General features: G+C 53.5%; 1 protein-coding gene across 5 annotated transcripts in view; it reads left to right on the plus strand.

Moving 5' to 3' along the window:
- The first annotated feature begins 248 nt into the window (after positions 1–248).
- NTN1 (netrin 1) overlaps positions 249–16101 on the plus strand; it is a 186854-nt gene continuing 171001 nt past the window's right edge. For 2 of the 5 annotated variants that reach the window (XM_070561058.1, XM_070561061.1), the window contains exon 1: positions 15612–15892. The gene's annotated coding sequence lies outside the window, so the exon portion shown is untranslated. The other 3 variants (XM_070561059.1, XM_070561060.1, XM_070561062.1) reach the window with 3 other exon arrangements.

Raw genomic sequence — 16101 nt, forward strand, 5'->3', positions numbered from 1 at the left:
TCCCGGGTGGGGCCGCGCGTGTGAACCGCCTCACCACCCCGAGCTCGGAGGAGGCACGCGGGAGAGAGGGCTGCTCCACGCTCTTCCCAGGCTGACTCCTGCTTCTCGCCTGATGAATTGGAGTTCCTTCAACCTTCCCTCGGGTCCTCTTAAACTTTTCTGTTTCAAGAGTGTGAATGACACATTTCCCTAGTTTTAAGTGGCGACAGGTCTCTCTCTCTGTCAGTGGTGGCTGGGAGAGGCGTGTCACTCGCCATCTTGGATTAAGGGCTAAAGGATTAGTTTAGCACGGACCTAAGGCGCGTCCTGAGGTGATGACAGTGGGGACAGAGTCGCATATCCTTGGACGACACTCTTCAAACCTCTCCTCCCCACCCCTCCCACCGCCAGCACCTGGTCAGAAAATAGATTCCTCCAACCCCGTGGCCAACCCAAGATAGAGCGGGTAGGATTGGTGGCTTTCTCCTGGGCATCCGTGCGTCCCAGATTATATCCATCCTGTCCTCCTGGGCTTCTGGCTCAGCTCCGCTGGAGCGGGCGCTGCGGACGCGGAGTGCGAGCGAGCGGCTGGGGCTCTGCCCGGGGCGGGCTGGGAAGCAGGATGGCCGCGGGGGTGAGGAGCCGCCAGGGCCCGGCCGGCCTGACACCACCTGGCGGAGTCTTGGGGAAGAGTCTTAAAGGCGCGCGCTCCTCCGCGCCCGGCGCACTCCAGCGGGAGCCGCCGAGAGCTCGCCTCCCTCTCCCGCCCGGCGCCTCGGGAGGTAAGTGCGAGCCGCCGAGCCGGAGTCCGGGCCCGGTGCGGGCGGCCCGGGGCTGCCCCGCGCTCAGGAAGCTCTGGCTGGGGCTGCGGTTGGAGGGCGGCGCCCAAGTTTTTTGAAGGCCTCGGAGGGCAGCTGGAGCGGCGCAGCGCCTGGGCGGGGATGGCGCGGGTGGCCGCGGGCTTGGGCCGTCTGGGGGCGGTCCCCCCCGGCGGTGCTTCGGGGAGAGGCACCCGCGCGCGGCGCACGCCCGACCCCCGCCCGGCGCCCTGCGCACTTGGCGCGCTCGGGCCGTGGTCTCGGCGAGCCCCTGCCTGCTGGAGCCGCGACCCCGGCTCCGTGCCTTCCTGCCCGCCCGGATCTCTCGCCGCTCGCTCGCCCCGCGGTCGCGCCGGGTCACGCCGGCAGGTCGCGCTCGGCGGCCGGCCAAGCCCTCCTCGGCCCCGCCGCGCCCGCGCCCCGGGCCACCCCGCCCGGCCTCTCGGCGCTGCGCCCCTCGCCTTCCTCATCTCCAGCCGCTTGCTATTTTCACACCTCCCGGTGCCCCGGCCCCGGCGCCCGATTCAGTGCTTAGTAATTAATTTGGCGTTTCAGAATGGTCAGCGGGCTGGATAATGGGCGCATTCATCCCCCGGGCTAATCTGAACAGAGGTGGGAAGAAAGGCTTTCACAGACAGAAAATGCCATTCGCCGGGCGCTCAAAGGGGCTGTCACTCCCAGAATAAATCGCCGCCGCGCCCGCCGCTTCTCTGGCCATTTCCATACAGCTCCGGCCCGCGCCGCGGACCCGCCGGCCTCGGCCTCGGCTCCCGGGAATCACTCACTCGAGCGCCTTCGACGGGAAAGTCGGGCGAGAGCGAGAGCCAGGCGGGGGCCGAGGGGAAACGGGGAGGCAGGGGGCTTGGGTTAAGGCCGCAGGGGACAAAGAGCTTGATTAGAAAATCAAATGCTAAACTAGAAGGAGGCGCAGCTCATTCAAGGCGTGGACGCTGGAGCTGGAGCTTGGGGAGCAGCCGTCCAGAACCCCGCGTTTTGCAAAAGAGGAGGACTCGCAGCCCACAGCCGTCCGTCCCAAACTGTAGATGGAATCTAATCCACAGGCACAGGTCGTAGAGCCCGGGCCCGGCTGGTGCAGTCCCGAGCCGCCCGAGAAGTTTCGTGCCGGGTTCCCTGTGATGTCAACTCTTTCGCGCGCGGGCCGGGGAGCTGACACCGTGTCCTCTGCGGCCTCCTTCTCGTCACCCTTGCCCGGACGCGAGGGTCTGCCCCGCGGGCATCAGCTGAGTGGGTGACGGCTGCTTTCTTCTGACCCCCTCAGTGTTGGACATGAACGGCCTACGGAGTCGGAAAGCTGGGGCCTTTCCTTGGCGGCGCCCCTGCCCTCTGACCGAGCGGCATCGTGCGCTCCAGCCGCAGCCCTAACCCCGCGGACCGCGCACCCGCAGCGCCACCAGCCGGGCTGTGGAGCCTCCAGGCGGGCAGGGCCTGCTTGGCTCTATCCAGGGTGAAGCTCCAGGCGCCTGATTTTCCTGCCATCGGGTCTCATCGTACGACCATCTTGCTGGGCACATTTAGCCCTGGACCCTTCCTCCTAGTGAGACGCTCCGGCCGGGGGAGGAGAAGGAGCTGTGGCTCCAAGGTCGAACCTCAGCTGGGTTGAGAGGCTGGAATGACCAGGGAAGCAACTGGCGGGAAGGGGCATTTCTGGAATGGCTAGATGGGTGTCCCAGGGTGTAGGGGAGATCGAATCCCATGCCACTCCCCAACTCCTGAGTGGAAGTCACTCTTCCATTCTGAGTCTCAGTTTCCTTGTCTGGAAAGCAAGGACGAAATGAGACCATATTTGGCCCCAAGTGTAGGACCCTCAGTAACAGGGTCCCACACACCGCTCACACCCCTAACCCCCAATGCTGCCCCATACTCCCTGGCATCTCTCCAAATCATCACCAGCACCTCTCCTTGGAGCTTTAATAACTCCCCAGATTTTCCCCAGGCTGCTTCCACCCCCCTTGCTGCCTCTGGGTTCTGGTAGCCAGCTCTCCTTGAAGCCACACTTTCGAAGTAAGAGCTGGAAGGGGCCTTTCAAATGTTCTGGAGCTGTTGTACAGATGGTGATATGGAGACCTGAAGTGGCTTGTCAGTGTCACCCAGCTAGTTAATCAGAGGAATTGAACCAGAGTGGACTTCATGGCAGAGTCATGAATCTCAGACTCTGGGCATCAGCCCTGGCCCCACCCCCAGAGAGAGGTTCGCTGGATCCGGGAAGGGCCCAGAAATCTGCATTTTAAACAAGCTTCCCAAAGCATTTTGGTGCAGGTGGTACAGGGACGATATTTAGAGAAACACCTTCCCCAGCAGCCCCTTCTCCTCCAGGACCACGAGCCCTACTTGCCTTCTACGTCTCACACTTGATCAGCAGAACAGTCTTTTCTCTTATCCCCATTGGAGTCCCACAGTGGGTGGGTCTACTTCCAGGAGGTACATTGGGATGCCTCAAATGTGCAGCCTCTGACGGGGCAGCTGTGGGTGACCTGAGCACCCCACCAGGTGAGGAATGGTCTAAGTGGGCCATAGGCTGACTGGACATTGAGCCTCCAAATCTACAGGCCTCCTCCTACCAACAGGCTTTCACAGCCGGGCCTAACACTGCACACCGCGGGCCCCACACAGACAGTACAAATGTACCCGGAGGCCCCCCTTAGCAAAGCAAACCCTGCCCACACCAGGGACAGAGCAGCCCGCCAGAGGGGATCCGTGCCAGCAATAACCCAGGTGTGAGCTGTGGCCCAGAATACTCACACCTGCCTCTTCCCGACTCAGGGGCTCAGAGGAGAGAAGGTGTGTGCCGAGGAGGGGCAGGGGGGAGGCCTGGGAGAGTGGAAGAAAGTTGGGGGCTGGGGGAAGCCGTCAGGAACAGAGAGGGGGGCCAGGGAGGGGACAGGTCCCTATTTATGTAAGGCGTTTGTAGCTGTGGATTGTAAAACTGGGCAGGATTCTCTGGAGTAATTCATAGTGTTTGGACAAGACAAACATTGTTCTGCTTTAAACAAACCTCCAGAAAGGTCAGCCTGGTTCATCCCTTTGCTGCGAGTCGCTGAGACTATCCAGATGATGAGAAAATCAGATCTTAGCTGAGGGGGCCCAGGCAGCAGGCAGCTGCCTCCTGAGCCCTTGGGATCCAGGGTGAGGGCACCCAGCCGAGGGAGAGTCCTTGGCTCCCGTTGAAAAGGGCTGGCTCCCACTCTGGAGCCAGGAGACGACGTGGTGTGTGTGTGTATCACAGATTACGGGGTTTTGATGATTCCAGGGATCATCCAAGTTCTAGAACGAGGCCACGTGACCTACAATGCGAGTCTTCTTCATGTGAGCAAAGGATTGATGGGAAACAAAGGTGCGTGGATGCAGAACCGAGTTAGACCCACTAATCTCAAGCCCAGATATGCTCCTGGACACCAAGAAATCCCTTCCTCACATGTGCACACCCTGGCTGGGCCCCTCTGTGTTCACTTAGCAAACAATTTTTGAGTCCCTACTACATGCCAAGCTCTGTGCTATGTTTTGGGCATATAGCAGTGAGCAAGAAAGATGTCCCCCCCCCACCCCCCAGTCGTGGAGCCTACAGTCCGGCTTATCCTCCCCCTCCCTGTCTTTCCCAAGAAGAGAAACTTTTCACAATTTTACTTCTAGCCTCTCCACTGCCACCATCACTTCAACAAGCTCCCTGGCTGAGACCCAGCATACCAGTTCCCAGACCGGGCCTGACAGCGAGTAGCGTTCTCTAAGTGTGAGCGCCGCTATGATTTGATTATGACGATGATTGTGACCATGGTTGTGATTGGGATTATGATTGGGATGGGGATTATGACACTCCACTCGGGAGGGATCTCCCTGACCCCAAGCTGAAGTGGATACTTTTTATTGATACTTATTATTCACTCTCGTTGACTTATTAATTAGTAATTGGTAATCAGTAAAGTATTATTGATGCTTATTAACACCCAAGTACAGTCTTTCTGTAGTGCTTGTTGTCACTGTCCTGTACGTGATCTCCAGTTGCCCAGGGCAGTTTGTCATCTTCTCAAGAGGGTGGCGTCCCTGTGGTAACCATGGTGATGGTAGTGTCACTGAGCCAGCTGGTTCCACACAACTTTATAAAAGTTATATTTGTTTAGGGCTTTGGACACTTCAGGGTCTTTTGTACGTGCTTTTTCACTCCGTATTCCTGATATCCATGCAAGAGAGGAAGGAAGCAAGGAAGGAAGAAAGGAAGGAGGGAAGGAGACAAATAATATTACTATCCACATTTTTCAGAAGAGGAAGTTGATGCTCAGAGAGATGAAATGACTTATCCACTGTCTTAATTCGTTCAGGCTGCTGTAACAGAATACCAGAAAATGGGTGGTTTGAACAACAAACATTTATTTCTTACAGTTCTGGAGGCTGGGAAGTCCAGGATCAAGGTGCTGGCTGATGGGTTTCTGGTGAGAGCTCTTCCTGGCTTGCAGATGGCTGCCTTCTGGCTGTGTCCTCACGTGGGAGAGAGAGAGAGAATCTCTCTTCTTTTTTTTAAATTTAGTTAAATTTAATTTTTGAAATTTAGATATAATTGGCACATAACATTATATTGATTTCATGTCTTTTCTTAAAAGGACACTAATCCCATCATGAGGGCTCTAACTTCTTGACCGAATTACCTCCCCAAGGCCCCACCTGCAAATCCCATCACACTGGGGATTAGGGCTTCAACATATGAACCTGGGGGTGAGCGACACACTCATTCCGTCCATGGCACCCACGGTCACAGAGCTGTAAAGGTCAGGAGAGCGCATGATTGGAGCACAATCCAAACAGACTTCTTGGGCCCATGCCACCCTGCTGACCACCCAAGGAACTCCCTGCGAACAAGGCTAGGAACCAGGGCTCCTGGGAGACCCCATAAACCAGGTGCTCAGCCAGAGGCTAGGAAGTTGCTCCCTAGGCCAGGTCATGTCCAGCCAGCCTCGGGTCTGGTTTCTGGCATCGTTCTGGGGGCTAGCCTGCTGGCACTCCTTGCCTGATCTCAGCATCAGTGAGAAAGAGGTCCCCTCCTTCCCCCCAAAGCCCAGCTTCCTTTAATACCTTATTGTGGTTGCATAATCCATGCACTTACCCCATCTGTTTGGAATCAATGGTCCATGTCTATTTTCATCCAGTGAAATTAAGGAATTAAGTCCCTTAGATTTTCTTGAAATTAAGTCCCTTAGATTTTCTCCTTGTGTGATGTGTAGACCAGCAATGCCTCATTTTACTGATATTTGGGGAAACTGAGCTATTCCACAAAATTCATTTTTGCAGTTAACAAAAGCTTCCTCCTTTAAGCATAGAAACTTTATGTAATCATTTTTCCGTCAAAATCATGATTTTTCCCCCCCACCTAAGTTAGCAGAATCAAATATAGCAGGTGTTCCCTAGGTTGGTTGAATGACCTGCAGCCCATTCCGATGACCCCCAGCTATCTTTAGGAACATCAGCTCCTGGGCAATGTGCTCAGCCTGCCTGCTTCAGTTTCCTCCCTTGTAAACCCGCGGAGCCCTGGATGGACGCTCTCCTATTCTCTAACTCCCCCGGCCTCTCACGGTAATGCCCTCAGGAATGTGGGTGGCTGCAGGGCCTGTCCTGAATCCCTGGGTGGTGGCTGGGATAGATTCTGTAGCTGTCACTTCTCAGTGCGTCAGTGTTCAGCAGTCAGCCACTCCTCAAGGATCCTCATCTGTGGTTCTCTGTGACCCTGGAAGAACAGAAGATGCCTGACCGCAGTTTATAAACACTTCTAAGTAAAGAACTCCGGCATCGCTGTGGACCGAAATCCTTGGATATCCTGGCTGCTCTTCTCTCAAAGGCCGAGGGGACTACTGGACTTCCTTCTGGACTGTCCTTTGAATTATAAGGGTGATGCAACCCTGGCCTCCAGAAAAGGGAATCTACAATACCTTAATACAAACAGCAAGCGCTTGGCGGGCTGAGGTTGAAGGCGCTGAGCTCAGCATTGTCAGAGGTAAAGACCGGTGAGATGTGCTTAGTGCTCGTGAGAAGAGGACCCAAAGCAAAACTACAGGAATGCTTCAAGGCCAGAGCGTTGATGTGCTCTCTTTTTGTTCCTTTTCCTTACTTGGAGAGCACCTTTTAAGACTTGCAGGGGACTCTCTTTATTTTGGCATTTCTGGGATTTGTTGGTGTATTCCATTCCCATGGGCCCTGTAATAAATCCCCACAAACTTGTGGCTTAAAACAGCAGAAATTTATTCTCTCACAGTTCTGGAGGCCAGAGGCTTGAAACCAGGATCACTGGGTTGAAATCAAGGCCTGTGCTCCCTCCATGAGCTCTGGAGGAGAATTAGCTCCTTGTCTCTTCCAGCTTCTGTGGCTGCCGGTATTCCTTGGCTTGTGGCCCCATCACTCAAACTTCTGCCTGTGTCTTCGCATGGCCTTCTCCTCTTCTGTCTTGTCAGATCTCCCTCTGCCTCTGTCTTATGAGGACACTTGGGGTGGCATTTAGGGCCCAGTCAGATAATCCATGACAATCTTCCCATCTCGAGATCCTTAATTTAATCACACCTGCAAAGACCCTTTTCTACCATATAAGGTAGCATTCATAGGTTCCAGAGATTAAGACGTGGATATCTTTGGGGGGCATTTTTCAGCCTACCACAGCTGGTCACCACCATCAGTTGTCCACTCCTATTCTGTGACAGGGCAGTCTGTTAAACACTAGGGGTTCAGAGGGAAAAGACACAGATCCCCCCTCAAGAAGCTCATGGATTAGTTAGGGAAAATAGTCTATGATATTAAAAGCTAAGAGAAAAGCAACTCCATGCCCTTGGAGGTACTCAGGACGGATTGCAAAGAGTTCAAATTACTTATCAGTGTCTGCAAGGCCCTGTATACCCTGTACCTACTTCTCTGATGTCACCTCCTACCGCTCCCCATCTTGCTCTCCAAGCCTCTACCAGGCTGGCCTCCTTCCTATTTCCTCACACAATTCAAGTTCTGCCTCAGGACCTTTGCACTTCCTGTTTCCTCTTCCTGGAATGTACACTTATCCCCGCCCCTCCGCCATATTCCCACAGCTCTCTTCCTCCCTTGACTCTGCTCTACTGGATCCTTCTCAGAGAGCCCCCAGTACCTCGTCTAAAGTCCACCTCCCCTCCTGGCACTCTCTGTCCCCTCCTCGGCATTGTGCTCTTAGCACTTATTACAGTCAAATCGTTCCTGTATGGGCCATCTCCACCTCCACAAGCATTTTGAGATTTGATGACTAGAACTTCCCCAAAGATCCTAAATGCATCCTGTTTTTATTTCCGGTTCTCTTTCTGAGAACGTATTTAGCTTGTTTTGCCCTTAGTAGCACCTTGGGCTAAATTTTAAGTGGATCAGAATGGGGTGGTGGGGGCTGTTCTTCTAGGGGTAATTTGTGAATGTGAGGAGCCCTTTTTCAGTTGACTGGTGTGTGTGGGGTGGGACCTACTGGCATTTAGTGGACAGGGGTCAGGGATGCTAAATATCCTGTAGTGGGCAGGACTGTTCTGCCCAGAGAAGAATTTTCCTGTCCCAAATGCCAATAGCACCTCGGCAGACAGACAGTCTCAGGGAAACAGTTTGTACTTGAATCCTAAAATTTTTCGACCATAACTGATACCTTTCACCCTGTAAGAGTCTTTGAAATTCTTTCTCCCAAATCCGTCACCTTCCGCTACACCTGTCTGTGTTCCACAGCCTAATCACACAACCTCTCAAGATTCTCCAACTCATCCCCTTCCTCTTGGCATCACTCCAGTGTCACCTCTAAACGTTGAGGTTTCACTGAGGGGACAGAGTCCCCCCTTCAGATTTTGTGTAAATCTTCAGTGAGCTGAGCCCCAAGTCTGGGCTCAAAGGCCCCCCACTATTTTCTCCACCCAGAGAACTGTCCTTTTATTTGCACCCTTTGTTTCCTTCCTCCAGGGCCGATCTTCCATCCATGACAAAGCTTCCCCCCACGGTGACCCATTTTCTTTATTTTAATAGCGTTCAGGGTGGGACCTTGTCAAAAGCTTTTCGCAAATGAAAATAAATTACATCTGCTGGTTCCCCTTATCCACAGGCATTTTCACCCCTCAAAGAACTCTGGTAGATTAAAGGATTTGGCGGATTTGGGGTTTGTATGGGCTTCTATGCCCAACTCCTGAATCCTCAGCCAAGAAGCCTGCGATAGGGGAGGCCTGAGCTGAAGATGCAGATGAAGAACACTGAGGAAAGGGAGAAATCTCCAGGAACCCCAACACACTCTACAGGCCTGTTCTTCCGTGCTCTAGACCTTTTCCAGAATGGTTGCATCTCCTGAAACCCTGTCAAGGGACCTGGGATCTCTTGAGCAATCTCCATGAGGCTGATCACGTGAGCTGGGCTCTAGAAGCCTTGAAATGAGAGGATTCCCCTAATTCTTCCAGAGTGAGGGATCTGAGAGCCAGATCTGAGGATTATGAGTATCAAAAAATAATAATAAATAACCCTAAACTATCATATATTGAGTATCTACTCTGTGCCAGCTTCTTTCCTTTCAGAGACATCTTTTTAATCACCCTAACAAGCCTGTAAGGTAAGTGGGATGACCCCCATTTCATCGCGAGAAAACTGATGCTCAGATGGGTAAAGCCCCTTGGTCAAGGTCACACCATTAGGAAGTGGTGAATTGGAATCCAGATTTGCCTACATCAAGTTCCTTCCATTTCTGAAAGAAACACAATCAATCCAGGGCACACTGACCCTTTTGGAAAGGCTGGATGCTGGGATCGCCTCTGCTGCTACAATTTCCAGCCTATGTTGGGAGTTCTGGGAACCAAATCATGTAACGTCTGTCCTCTTAACTGAACCGGATGTGCTCAGAAGCACAGCTGAGCCAGGGCATAGCTCATACCTCTGGTAGACCTGAGTCCCTTCCCCTGTCTAGAGATGGCTGAGACCCATTTGTGTCAGAAAGCTCATTGTCAGCGAAGAGCGTCTTGCCCATAGGTGCTGACTAAGAGCTCCACACACTGGAACCAGACCATTTTAGTTCAAATCCCTGCTCCTCTACTTATCAGTGATGTGATCTTCAGCATATCACTGCTCTGTGTCTCGGTTTTCTCCTCTGTAAAATGGAGATAACATACCTATCTCGTAAGGTCATTATGAGTATTATGAGTTAATGATTGATAAAGGGCTGAGAAGGGTGCTTGACACCCAGTAAGCATTATATAAATGCTTGATTTAACAGGCAAAACCCTTGGTCAAGACCCAAGATGAAGGCTTCTCTGGTCATCTTATTTCTCCTAAGCCCTTACTTTCTTCCTGTCCTCCTTTCTTGCAAACCCTCAGCCTGTGCCATCTGGTAACCCTCATCCCTGGGATGTGCCCTCCTCTGCATCCTCACCCTGTTCCCTAATTGCTCCCCCACCTTCATGCTTACCGTACAGCCTGGCCCTCCCCTGAGCCTCCCCTCACACTGCAGCCCTCTTCAGGGGGCTGTTCTTCTTCCTCATCACACAAACCCAAGGCCCGGGAGCTGGGAGCTGTTGTCCTCCTCAATCCCCAGCGTCCCTTCCATCTTCATTAAAACAACAACACCCTGCTCCTTTAAGGCCAGGACCACTCAGCTATTCCACATTCCACATCTCTTCCTCGGAATCATCTCCCCATCTGGGTCACTCTTCTCTTTCTTTGAAGACACCAGCACTTGGTTCAGTCTTTGTCTCTGCCCCAAGCCCTGAAGCTGGTCCTGAGTGTCTTTAATACCCAGGTGGACAGCCCGTTGGGCACCTTGGCCTCTGTTTCTCCAGTCACCTTCCCCTCAGCTTCCCAGCAGGACCCACCTCTTGTCTTCAGTGGGTCTTGCCATCACCAAGAGATTTTCCACCTCTGATTCTCAATTCAGCCATGTACTTTTGGACCACAATTTCCTCAGTTATCCCCCACCACATCTCTTTTTCTATCTTCCTGAATCTTCTAGACCAGCTCTGTCTGATAGAACTTTCTGTGATGATGGAAATGTCCTTCATTAGTGCTATCCAAATCACAGGTAATTGAGGAATTGAGCTTTAAATTTTATTTAATTTTAATTCGTTCAAGCTGAAATTGAAACAGCTACGTGTGGTTACTGGCTACCATAGTACACAGCATAGCCTTATACCCCTGGCTTTTCTATTTCCTCTTCCATCTGTGGCCTGCCTTCACTTCCTCCTTTCCTTAGCTTTGTCTCGGTGTCCATCACATCAGCCACCCTCTTCTCCTTGTCCTTCTGTCCCACCTCCTGGAACAAACCCTCAACTCTACATTAATCAAACTATTCGACTTTCTCTAGGTCTACACGGGGCTGCAGAGCATTGCTGGGGGGTGGGGGTCTTCTGACTTGGCTGGTTGACATTCTTTCTCATAGAAGGTCACCAACCTCAATAAGACCTTTATCTGCCCAGTGAGCATTATCTTATTCACCGTAATGACCCAGTCAAGCCTTCTCCCCATCCTCAAACCTCCAATGCTCCTGCCTGCTCCCTCACTGTCAGCAGATGGTGTCACTTCCTATTCCATTGAAACAAGAGAAGCTTCAGACCGCCTGACCACCAGTTTTACAAGGCTGGTTTTATCTGTCTTCAACTCTCCTGCTGCTCCTTCCTGTCAACATTTAGGCATGTTCAAATAGCCCTATCCTATAAACAACAACAAAAAACCCCAGCCTCCCCTCAATCGCATGCCACCTGCCTGCTATCACCCTATCTCTTTCAGACCCCTTGTTTTCACACTTCTTGAAAGTTGTCTACACTTGCTATCTCTACTTTCTCACCTCCCATTCACTCCATAACCTGAGGCAGTCTGGCTTCTGTCCCTACCACTCCTCTGCCACTGCTAGTCAAGGTCACCAATGACTTCCTTATAGTTTAATCCAGAGAACTCCTTTCAGATCTTATCTTGACCTTGAAGGCATGTGACACTGCTCACAGCCCCTCCTTCCCTGAAACTCTAGGATACCGAGTCTTAAGTCTCCGTTTCTTCCTCCTGCTCTGGCTCCCTCTAAGTTTCCCTGAAACTGCCACACTCTCCTCCTCCTCCTCCTCCTCCTCCTCCTCCTCCTCCTCGGATGATCCTCGGGCTTCACAGGTAAGGCTGGGCGCCAAGAATGGCAGCTCCCCCTCCCGACGCATTCCTTGCAGAAACACCTGGGAATTTGCTTTCTCACCCAAGAGCCACACTATTGTGTTTTGAACTCCAGTTGGTACCGTGGATCCTGCTGCTCAGAGCCTGACATGCCTTTTCGGGTGTGTATTTATAACCCTCACTTGGAGAAGCTCTCACAACACTCGGACATCTGTTTTTTTCATTTGTTCCCTCAAAAGGCAGTATGCTTTAGGAAGGGACACTGACAAATGAGAGGGCACTGGGAGAGGCTTCAGAGTGGTCAGAAAACAGTGCCCTGTGAGAACTCATTAAAAGAAGTGGGAAGAGTTTGCCCAGGAGAGAGAAAACAGAGGACAACAGAGGGCTGATTTCGAAAATACGAAGAGGCAGAGTCTTGGTCTGGGCTGCTGTGTGGGACTGGAATTGGACCAACTGTACGAGCGACAGGGATGTGGGTTTTCAATGGACGTAGACCAGTTCTACTGTGTCCCAGAATGTTCCAGACCTCCAGGATACAAAGTGACAGTCTGCCCCCCAGGAACTACTAAAGAAGATCAGTTTAGACCTAAGTGACCACAATAAAAGTGGAAAGTGCCCCCCACCCCTCACTTCCGAAGACCAGTGGCATAAGCTCAGCTGGCAACGTGGAATAGCTATCCCCCGCCCGGAGTGCAATTGCAAACCTGCTGCCACGCAAGATCCCTCAAAAGCCCTGCGGACAGCAGCCAAAGCAGGGGGACGGCTTGGCGCGCACTCGGGGATCTAGTCTTGTAGATACCCCAAAATCGACCCAAGTCGGGTGGGCGGTGCGCTGGGCTCCGATTTGCCTCTTTCAGGCTCCTCCTTGCCAGACCGTCTATTCCTGACTTGTGGGCGACGCCACCAGCTTAGATTGTGGGCCACCAGAGAATCTGCCCCTCGAGCTCACTGCGGTGACCGGTGTGGGGATGTTGTCGAGGACCTTTGCTCATCACCTCACAGTGTGTCCCTCTTATGAGGCCCCCCGGGAGAAGTTCCTGTCTGATTTCAGTACAGAATAGTTGTAATTCTCTTGAGTAATAGGTCTGTTTTTATCTCATGGACATTGAGAATTGTGTAACCGACATGGTCTCCTTTTCACTTTGGCTGCGGGAAAGCTTAGGGACAAGTTGGTAGCCTGCCCACAGGAGGTGAATAGGGCATTCCAGGGTGCATTTCAGCTTATTCCCATCTCCATTTTGTCTTCCCTCTTGGTTTTTCTTTCTTCTCTTAGTGTTCCTTCTTATTTTACTACACAAAATCAAGAACATACAAGCAAAAATAAATAAAAATCATCTGTAATCTCACTATCCAGAGATAACCACAATTAACAATGTTGTCTTTTTATGCCTACTTTGAAAAAAATAAAAATGAGAAGTAGACTGTGATAGTGTTTTTTGGGGCATAGTGTTTTGTAATTTACTTTTTTCACTTTATAATATGTCATGAACATCTTTCCATGCAATTAAATGTTTTTCTTTAAATAATTTTAAATTTCTATAAAGATCCAGCAATTTAAGACTAAGAACTAACACGTGTACATCCACTTACTATGTGCCTGGCTTTACATTTATTTACATATACATATATGTGAACATATATTCATGTAGATTATATAAGTACAATATGTATGTATACATATTATAAGCTATAATCCTATGTGTTCACTCATTTCATGCTTACGAAGCTATGAGGTAGATATTATTGTACCCCTTTTACAAATGAGGAAACCAAGGTATAGAAAGATGCAAAACTTGCTACCATCACAATCTGGCTCCAAAGAATGTGCGTGAAAGGCTGCTGTGCTGCCTCTCAGATACCACGGGGCTTTCACGGTCCATCATGGCTTAACATTTCCTCTATCTCCTCTCACCTCACTTTCTAATTTATGTTATTTTGCCATGTTTTAAGTACCCTTGTAAGTCACCCGAAATCCTTTCTGCCACAAGGCAAGGCATAAATAAACAGTGTAGAGAGTGGTAAATGGCACAAGAAGGCAAAGCTACAGTGCTAGTCCAGGGGAGAGGATGAATACAGGCTGTCCTGCAATGCAGAGGAGTTATTTCCTTGGGCTGTGGTGAGCGCCCATCCCTGGAAGAGCTGGCCTGGGTGGCCGTCTCTCACGGAGGCTGGGGAAGGCGTTCTTTCAAGGAGACTGAGCCAGGCCAGGTGAGCCCTGAGGCCGCTTCTTAGATTCTCAGAGTTTATGAAAATGCCACTAAGACAAAATAAGGCACTTAGTGGAGACAATGCGGCAAGTCAGCCCTTGGGCCAGAGCTAGGAGCCTGGGCTTTCAATCCAGGTCTAGCACTAGATTACACATCCCAAAGCAACAAACTAACAGGATTTCACTTCCAAACTCTCGGTCCAGTGTATTCTTTCCCCAGAGCTCTTTGACTGCTGCTGCAAGACGGTCAAAGGATGCCGTCCCTGTCCTCAGTCCTTTTGTTAAGGTGGCAGAGAATGAGACAAGGAGGAGAAGCTGGGTGGCCTGAAGGATGCCCCGTAAGACTATAATTGGGTGGGATTATCCATCTGACAAATGTGAGAAGAGGAAGGAGCCCAGGTTTCTATTCCTGGATTCGATTTTTACCAGCTGGGAGATCTTGGGCAAGTTTCTTCACCTCCTGAGACCTCAGCTTGCTCATCTGCAAAACGGAGTTAATACCTACTTTGCAAAACTGCTGTGGGGGCTCCCATGCGATAGTACACAGTATAGCACCCTTAAAAACGTGAGCCAGGAAGTACCCATAAGCCTGCCTCCCGGGATCTGGGGAGGGTTGGGCTGCCCCCAGCTTGAGGCCTGGCAGACCCTTCTGCGAGGGGCGCTGGCCAGTGCCCAGATGCTGTCGGCTTCTTTCCCCTTCAGTCTCCTGCCCAGCACAGCTCCCCGCCCCATGCATGAGAGGCGCCGCGTTCCGACAGATAGGCCCACCACACGGTGACAACGATGCGGGGGTGGCGAGGGAACAGCCCCGTCTCTCGGGACCCCAGGGGCTTCGGGCAGGAGGGGTGAGTAGGCAGAGGCTGCATCCTCCTCCTCTTCCACACGATCCCGGCCGTCTGCCCAATGGGGCACGGCCCTGTACGCGGTGCCACCAGGGCCATCGGGCTGGGTTACAGGAAGGCCCGACCTCGGCGCAGCAAAGAAAACAAACACAGATGTGTTTGGCTGGGACCCAGAGGGAGAAAATCGTCCCCTCCCCCCCCCGCCCGCGCGCTCCCCCGGGCGTGGGGCCGGCGGAAACCTGCGGGGCTCTCCGGGCAGCGCGGGGCCGGGGCGAGGCTGACAGTCCCCGGCCGCCCCTCCTCCCTCCGCGGGGTGCGCGCCGGGCCCAGCCCCCTCTCCGGGGTTTCCCCGGGCGCTCTTCTCGCTTTCTCTTTGTCTCTGCTGCTCTTTCTCGCGCTTCCCGGTTCCCACCCGCTCGCGCTCCCGCTCTCTCCGCGTCCCGGGCCGCTTCCCTTTAACTTTCTTCTTTCCCGGGGTTAAAACTTTGCTCGCGAGCGGGCGGCTGCTCGCCGACGTTATTGGCCGGCGCCCCGCCCGGCGGCCCCGCCCCCCGCCCCCGCTCCCCTCCGCCCCCCACTCCCAGCGCGAGTGGCGGCGGCGGCGGCGGCGGCGCCTTCGGGGGCGTGCGTGCGTGTGTGTGAGTGCGCGCCAGCGAGCGTGAGTGTGTGTGCGCCCCGGGCGCGGGCTGGGCAGCACTCGGACCGCGGCGGGAGCGGCGGGAGCCGGCGGCCGCGTCGTCACTCGGGCGAGCGAGGCGGCGGCGGCGGCCGGGCCGGGCTGGGGCTGGGGCAGCGGCGGCCGCGCCGGGCATGGAGCTGGCAAGCCCGCGCTGAGGCGGGACGCGCCTGCACGCCGCGAGCGAGAGGCTCTCCGCCGTCCGGCGCGCGGGCTCCCCGGCAGGGCCGGGCAAACTTTTCTTTCTCTTTTGCCCTCTCCAGAGGTAAAGTCCCGGACGCGGACTCTCCGGCGGGCATGCGAGCTGGGGCAGCCGAGAGGGACCCCAGGCTGCGGGAGGAAGGGGCGCGGGGCCGTGCGGGGTCGGGGGCTTCCGCGCTCTCCTGCGCCCGAGACTTGGGGTGCTAGGCGGGCCGGCTGCGGCCGGGCGGACGGGCGCGGGCATGCCCCTCGGGCGGCGTGGAGGCGGCGGTG

This window comes from Equus przewalskii, chromosome 10 (assembly GCF_037783145.1).
Source record: "Equus przewalskii isolate Varuska chromosome 10, EquPr2, whole genome shotgun sequence".
Classification (NCBI taxonomy): Eukaryota; Metazoa; Chordata; class Mammalia; order Perissodactyla; family Equidae; genus Equus; species Equus przewalskii.